A 7,812-nucleotide genomic window follows, 5' to 3' on the forward strand; every position below is an offset into this window, starting at 1 on the left:
CTTTTGGATAAATTTTACCTCAACCGGTCCGACATTCGACATGCGCAAGTCGTGCTCGCCACGAGTCAACCTTGGTTCAGTATAATCCGGGCCCTGGATTTGCACACACCCCTGCGCACTCACGCGTGAGAGAGTCTCTCCCCATGCATATGTTTACAATGCATGTGTCATAATTTAAACCAATAATAAAATCAAGAGACTTCTAATGTGGGACTAAACTCTTGCACAATAGAGTCTCTTCGTCTCCACCTCTTTATTCCATTTACATTTCCAACAACTTTATCATGGAAGAGAAAGATGGTGTCACGCCCCGGGGGAGTCCCTGTCTGAAGAAATTTCGGCAGCACCTCCCCTGTACGGGTGACAATCTGAAACATTTATACAAAGCCTTCAGGGCCACATATACCTCGGCCAACACGGCCGGAACAATAACAGTAATAAAAATATAACACAAAGTCATCCACGTAGTTTATACCATCAGCCCACTCGGCTGGAACAAAAATAAAAAAAAAACAGCAGAAAAACGATAGAAAACCAAAATATATAACATGCTAGCCGGCTAGGCTTACACCACACCACAAAACACCACTCCGGAAACAAAATCGAAACACAAGCTAGATACACAAATACCAAAATTACAAATGGACAACAGTGAAGACAGATCTTCTGAGGTGACATGGGACCAGCAGGCAGGATACTCCAAGCGACAACATAAACAACCTGGTACCTGAAAAAGATAGTGTCCACGGGGGTGAGTTCAACAACTCAGCGAATACCAATAGACATGCCTAGTAAGATATATCTAACAGCAATAAACATGGAATACAGCTTCCTAATCATATATAGGAAATATGCAAAACAGAGAGATAAATGAGGAAGTTGTACTCACCAGGAACTCCTATCCAGAACAAAATGGTCGTCAAACTAGATACACAATATGCCTCCTGTATGCATGTCAAACAAATGCATCAACCAAAATGTAGCATATAAGTGCAGCAAACACAAGCAAATAAATGCATATGATGTCAATGACATGGTCACCCCTGACGCAGTCAGTCATCTCACACACAATTGTGAGACTGAGTGGGTAGGCTGTGACAACCGTGCACTCTGACGTCACTACTCCTGATGAGTGACCGAATGGACGGGATGCTGTCGGAGTACACACATACTCTTACCTCAAATCATAAGTGGGGGAGCGCAATGCTATCATCTCCCGGTACACCATGACGGGGAGGAATCCCTGACGTGCTACCACGCTGCGTCACACTACCCATGAGCGGACCAACGGAGCACCGAACAGAGGAAAACTGACGTGCTACCACGCTGCGTCACGCTACCCATGAGCGGACCAATGGAGCACCGAACAGTAATGAAACTGGCGATATGCTCTACAATAATGGAGCAGCCTATCACGCAGCATGCAATCATGCGATGGCGCATGAAACTAAGTATGACAATATCCTGAACCAAATTCACATATATATATATATATATAAATGTGTACCCTAGTACAAGTAGTCAAATCCACAGATCTAGGGTATACAGGTCCTCTATGGTATAACAACCTAGGTCCTGAACATATCCACCTCCATAAAATATGTACCAACAATGTACATGGATCAAAGCAAAAGGTCTAGGTACACAGATCAGGTATGATATAAAAATATAGATACACATGTCAGATAATAAAAATCCAGAATCTAGTCACAAACTCAAAAAAGCATGATATGTCACATACTCTAGGAACTAAGGTACTCATGGCAATAATCACGAAACGTAAACATGGATACATAAAAGAACTCCCAACAGAACATGCTACGGGTAACAAACAATGACATACCAAAGGCAAGCATGATCATTGCTTGTAGCTATAAAATACTATGCATATCCAATTGACAATATCATAAAAGATAAGTCAAGAGGTACCCGCCTCAAATAGCAGTGGTCCAATCTGAAATAGATCCCTCGTCGAGATACCGTCTCGAATAAAAATCCTGTAATAGCCATATTTAATTTAGCTACATATATATCACACAGCTAAAGAAATTTCTTATTTACCAGAACCCTAATTCGTTCCACTATACAATTTGTTTTAGGCCTAAACCTAAATCAACTTGCACTCTTCCAAATACAAACTTAATACCAGAGCAAATTTATACACCTTACCTCTACCTCAGACCTAATTCAATATTTAGTTCAATAACAACTCAACACGAAACTTACCCAAATTCTGATGCGTCAGCGCTGCTCAAATCCTGAGGAGTCTACTGCCAAATTTCTAGCCGCAACTACCTGGAATTACTGATCCCTACATCAAATACCCAAAATCAGCACTGATTGGATTTTGCAACCCAACCTTAGATTGAAAGATTACTACAACCAGTGATCAAATACAATCTAAGCAAAATCCCTAAATCCAAACTCTCTAGTTGTTACCTTGTTTATACCAGATGTTCACTGTTGGTGTCGATCCGACCAGATCCAAATTTGTGTTGCCAACCTTCCCTTCATCAAAGACTAAATAGACGGTGGCTAAGAGATCAGCAGCAAATCTGTGCCGGTGAGGGAACGAACAGGGATCCAACAGTAAAGGAAAAGATGGTCGGTCGATGGATGTCCAACCAGAGAGCTACCAAACTCAGATGATGGTGAACCGACGTCGACGCCACTTCAAGGGGTAGACAGTGGCTAGGGCACCGGCAACAAATCAACTTGGGTGCTCGGCTCCTGTCCCCGACCCGAAGAGGCGAAGGCTCGGGTGATATTCAGACGCCGACGTCGATGAAGACGCGAGGAAGGAAGAAGAAGAAGGGTTTGGCCGGCGGTGCGATCTGATTGTGGCAGTCGGCTAGGGCAATTTCGCCGTGAGGGCAGAGGGTGAACTAGGGCACAGTCGGACGGAGGAGGAGTGGCACAATCCAGGGAAGAAGAAGAGGGGAAATCGGCTCGAGGAGAAAGTAGGGTACTGTCGAGTGGCAGTTAGGGCACGGGAGGAGATGGCGACTCGGCACGAGGAAGAAGAACTCGGCGCACACGGTTTCGGCGAGGAAGTGAAGAAATAAAATAAAGAAAAGGAAATGGAAAAGGAAATTAAGAAAATAAACATTTCCTTGCTTAAGTGGGAAGCCTAAACAGGCTTTCCCGGGGCCCTGTTTTTATCCCCGTAAACTCGTTCATACGAGCTCCGAAAAATTTCTAAAAATTCTGGAAAATTTCCTTATTATTATTCGCCATTTTCCGGTATTTTACATTCTCTCCCACTAATAAAAATTTGGTCCCCAAATTTCGTCATCTACCATCAGCAAATTCTAACCACAAGTAAAGAGTATAAATGTTGAATGGTAAATTAAATCACATTCCTCAAGTGAAAAGATGGGGTATCGAGCTCGAATAGTATCCCCGAGCTCCCAAGTAGCCTCCTCGTCCGTATGATGCCGTCATCCGACTTTAACCAGCCGGATAGTCTTGTTCCGCAACTGACGTTCTTTCCGATCCAAAATCCGTACCAGAACTTCCTCATAAGTAATGTCAGGCTGAACTAGAACTGAGATATCTGTCAGCACATGTGTCGGGTCGGGTATGTATCTTCTCCGCATAGATACGTGGAATACATCGTGTACGCCTGGGTGGATCGCAAATCGAGAGCGATGAGCCTCCTGAAGTAGCTCCTGTAAGACCGAATGAGACTGAGATACGCATAATCTACCTCGGAAATATATAATACTCTCCTCGTCTCGTGTGAACTCGGCCTACTGCCCGGAAGCTATCTGACTATCAATAAACTGCAAATGCTGATTACCAGCCTGAGCCTCTCGGATCCTTGTCCTGATCGACGACTGAGCAACCATGGTAACCAGAATACCCTGCTCTGTCTGTCCCTACCCCTCAAGGCCCAACTCGGAGAAACCTTGAATCAAGTCTGTGACCACAACTCGGTAGCAAGCTAAAGTCCCTCTGGACTTCCGACTAAGTGCATCGGCAACCATATTAGCTTTTCCCGGGTGATAGCTAATGGTACAATCATAATCCTCCAGGAACTCTATCCATCTCCCTTGTCGAAGATTGAGTTCCTTCCGAGTGAAAATATATTTGAGACTCTTATGATCTGTAAGAATCTCAAAGGTAATGTCGTACAGCTGATGTCGCCAAATCTTCAAGGTAAAAATTATGGCGGTTAGCTCCAGATCATGTACAGGGTAATTCTTCTCATTCTCCTTCAACTGACGAGAAGCATAAGAGACTACTCTATCGTGTTGCATCAGAACAGTGCTCAAACTCTGAATAGATGCATCGGTGTAGAGGACAAATCCGTCCTCTCCAGAAGGTAAAACCAAAATTGGAGCCGACACTAAACTCCGCTTTAGCTCCTGGAAGCTGGGCTCGTAGTCCTCTGACCACGTGAACTACACGTTTTTCCTGGTTAGGCGTGTCAGTGACATAGCTATGCGGGAGAAACCCTCGACGAAAGGTCTGTAATATCCTGCCAGTCCCAAGGACTGCAGACATCCTGCACTGATTTCGGCTGCTCCCAACGGTAACAACCTCTATCTCCTGTGGAACCACGATATACTCCTACTGGTGATCGTGTGTCTCAAACATCTCACAGAAGACAACCAAAATACGTACTACTGAACTTCGCATATAGATGTTTCCATCGAAACATCTTCTAAAACTATGCAAAAGTGGTGTACGTGACTCACCTCAGATCTGTAATAAATCACAACATCATCAACAAAGACAATGGAAACCGATCCAAACATTCTAGATATACCAAAATCATCGAGTCCCTGAAAGCATCTAAGGCTCCGCAAGCCCTAATGGTAAAACCAAAACACATAATGTCTGTATCACAAACATTCCTAACACTAAGATTCTCGACAACAAGTCAGAAAACGATATAAATCACCAAGAATAGATCCTCAGTGTGAGAGCAACGCTCCATTACAGAAAATAACACATATGTGGGAGCAACGCTCTACCACAAGAAATCCTCCATATGTGGGAGCGACGCTCCACCACAAATAATCCGAAATATGTATCCGCAATAAATATGGGAGCAATGCTCCGCTACAAGCAATCCGCAATATGTGGGAGCAACGCTCCACCACAACACAATCCCTAAATATGTGGGAGCAACGCTCTACCACCACAAACAATAATATGTGACCAAGACATCAAACTATCCAACTGAAGACTGCACGAGATCACTCGACCACATATCACTGTGGGCAGCCAAGGGTATAACACCCTAATAAGCAAATCAAATCCATCGTCAACTCTATCAACATCCTAGTGGATCACTCACCAATAGAAGAATTAGTTGACAGAGTATTACAACCAATAACATAATGTAGACACTCAATATTCTACATTCCACACAGGTAGAATCATCATGATGCTACCAACCATACATCTGGCACACGTGCACACACAACATATGTATGATCGACATAATCCTCCAATTAGTACACACCAAACATACTCACAACATAGGTATAAATCATCGTGATACCTCCAACAATGCATACTGAACCCGTGTGCATATATCAATATAGGTATAATCGATAATACACCTCAAACAACACTCACATGACATATATACACCTATGTCAAGAGTATAATCAACGTAATACTTCTAACAAATCATAATCGACACGTGTGTACACACAGAACAAATATAATCAACAAGATACCTCCCATAATACACCAAATAGAAATACACGTACTACAACACGGATTAAATCGACAAGATACATCCAATAATACACCTAGCACATAGGTATAATCCACACGAAACCTACAATAACCCTAATTGAACATGTTTACACACCGCCTATAAATGGACAGTCTAACATAGGACTCGTACTACCACAGAGTCTATATCTATTGGAAAAAAATAAATTATTATCATATATTTTAGTGAAACAAACCAATCATGTTCTCACATATTTAACTCCTAGTGACCCATTTTTCATCGTATCGGGTACCCAGATATTCAAAAAATATGAGTATAAAAACTCTACTAATCCTATCCAACAATGTCTAAGGAGTATGTCAGATCTCATCTTTTAGATATTCAAATATCCACAATTAAAGAATCACAATCCAAATTTATAACCAACTTACCACGTTTCAAAGTAGTGTAGTGTGATATTCACCATGGTCGCAATAGCCAAAAAAAAAAAAAAAAAAAAAAAAAACATACATACATATCTGAAATTGATGAAAGTCACGTACAGAATTCGAGCACTTAGATATATTACTAGAAGCACTTTTACTTGAAGCAATAAATAAATTCAAGACTGATATTATTCTATTTAATCTAGATATCTTCCCTTCATATATGAGATTTAGTGCTTTTAGGGGCATTCACGTATAATTGAAGAATCACTGTGGAATGGCCAGCTATCCATTTATGGGCCAAAGTCAAAAGAGAAACAAATAAATCCCACAACCTATCCAATATATATCCTACCAAAATTAGTTTAACTAAAAACAAACTTTCCAAGGTCCAAGGGTCATGACATACAAATATTAGTGAAATCCATATACCAAATCTCTACATTCTAGTAATGATCTGAATTGGTCCTTTCAGACCTTTGATTTAAACTATTCCACCACTTCAATCCTCCCCTCCATCACTTATCAAAAAGCAAAAGAATTCTACCTTGCTTAATTTATGAATTCAAAACCATGATTCTATCAAAATTTCGGTTGACTTATTGAATGCCCTATAAGTCAGAGTATTTCTGCTAATAATGTCACGACCTGCTAAACAAGCGAATTGTAGTCTATTGTCTATAGATTGAATGCCCTCAACTAAGCATTGTTGCTTAGGTCACAATATATATTGCAAATTGCAATGAGTGCGATTGCTTACAACCTCATCCAGGATAAGTCACATCACCTAAGGCTTATTCCTCATAAATATATTAAGCTTTAGAAGTACAATCAGAACTTAATTAAATTCTCCATCGACAAATTTATGGTTTGAAAATTTCAGTTTGTTTTTGTTTCTATCAAATTGGTAAATTGAACCATGTCTACTATTAACACTATCCTTGAAAGGATGCCTGCGTGCAATTTATTCCCCTGCCTAAGCAACTCTTCCACAAAAACACAATGAAGGAAAGACTTTCCATCCAAGCAAGCAAAACAAAATAGAAAAGTTAGATTGAGTGAGTTTAGACATAAGGTCTAAAGATAGAGTTCAAGAGAACTTAAATGATGGAGAGGAAGCTTGAGTGATGAAAAAGAGAGACGGATCTTTTCTTAGTGCTCAGTATTAAGTCATGCTAAGCTTGTTTTGCTTAGTAAGAATAATACAAAGGTGATCGTAGGCAGCATGAGCAAAATGACAAATTCTGCCCAGGATGCTTATTAGTTATATGAAGACCTGGTCAAATGTGATGTATCACTCTTATCAAGCTACAGATTGCTGACTGAGATACTAGGATCTATCCCTTCGCTACTCATTCCCAACATCAATAGTCTGACACTAGTCTACGAGTGGACTCTCCGAATTGCCTATTGATCACATGTAATATATGCTACAACCAAATAGACAGGTGTAAAAAGTGTATTAATACATGTCATAATTATAATAGACAAAAATGCATATACCAATAGAAATACACGATAACAATATACCAACGTATCTCCTATAGCTTGGAGATGTCCTGCCGCTGTCAGGTCCCAAAACTCGAAAAAATCACATCGAGAAGACTAAAACACGGAATCCGAAACACAGGAAAATAAGACTCGTAAGTCGAGCTCTGATATCACTAAATTGTCACGCCCCGGGGGAGT

The 7,812-nt window shown here is 40.9% G+C and overlaps 1 long non-coding RNA gene across 1 annotated transcript; it reads right to left on the reverse strand.

Annotated features, from left to right (window-relative positions):
* Positions 1-526: 526 nt before the first annotated feature.
* LOC122000537 lies at positions 527-930 on the reverse strand. Its single transcript, XR_006117166.1, has 2 exons — positions 890-930; positions 527-727 (listed from the first exon to the last, which is right to left on the reverse strand). It is a non-coding gene; the product is annotated as an uncharacterized LOC122000537 (long non-coding RNA).
* Between the last annotated feature and the right edge of the window lie 6,882 nt (positions 931-7,812).

Source organism: Zingiber officinale, chromosome 7A (genome assembly GCF_018446385.1).
Source record: "Zingiber officinale cultivar Zhangliang chromosome 7A, Zo_v1.1, whole genome shotgun sequence".
NCBI classification, from domain to species: Eukaryota; Viridiplantae; Streptophyta; class Magnoliopsida; order Zingiberales; family Zingiberaceae; genus Zingiber; species Zingiber officinale.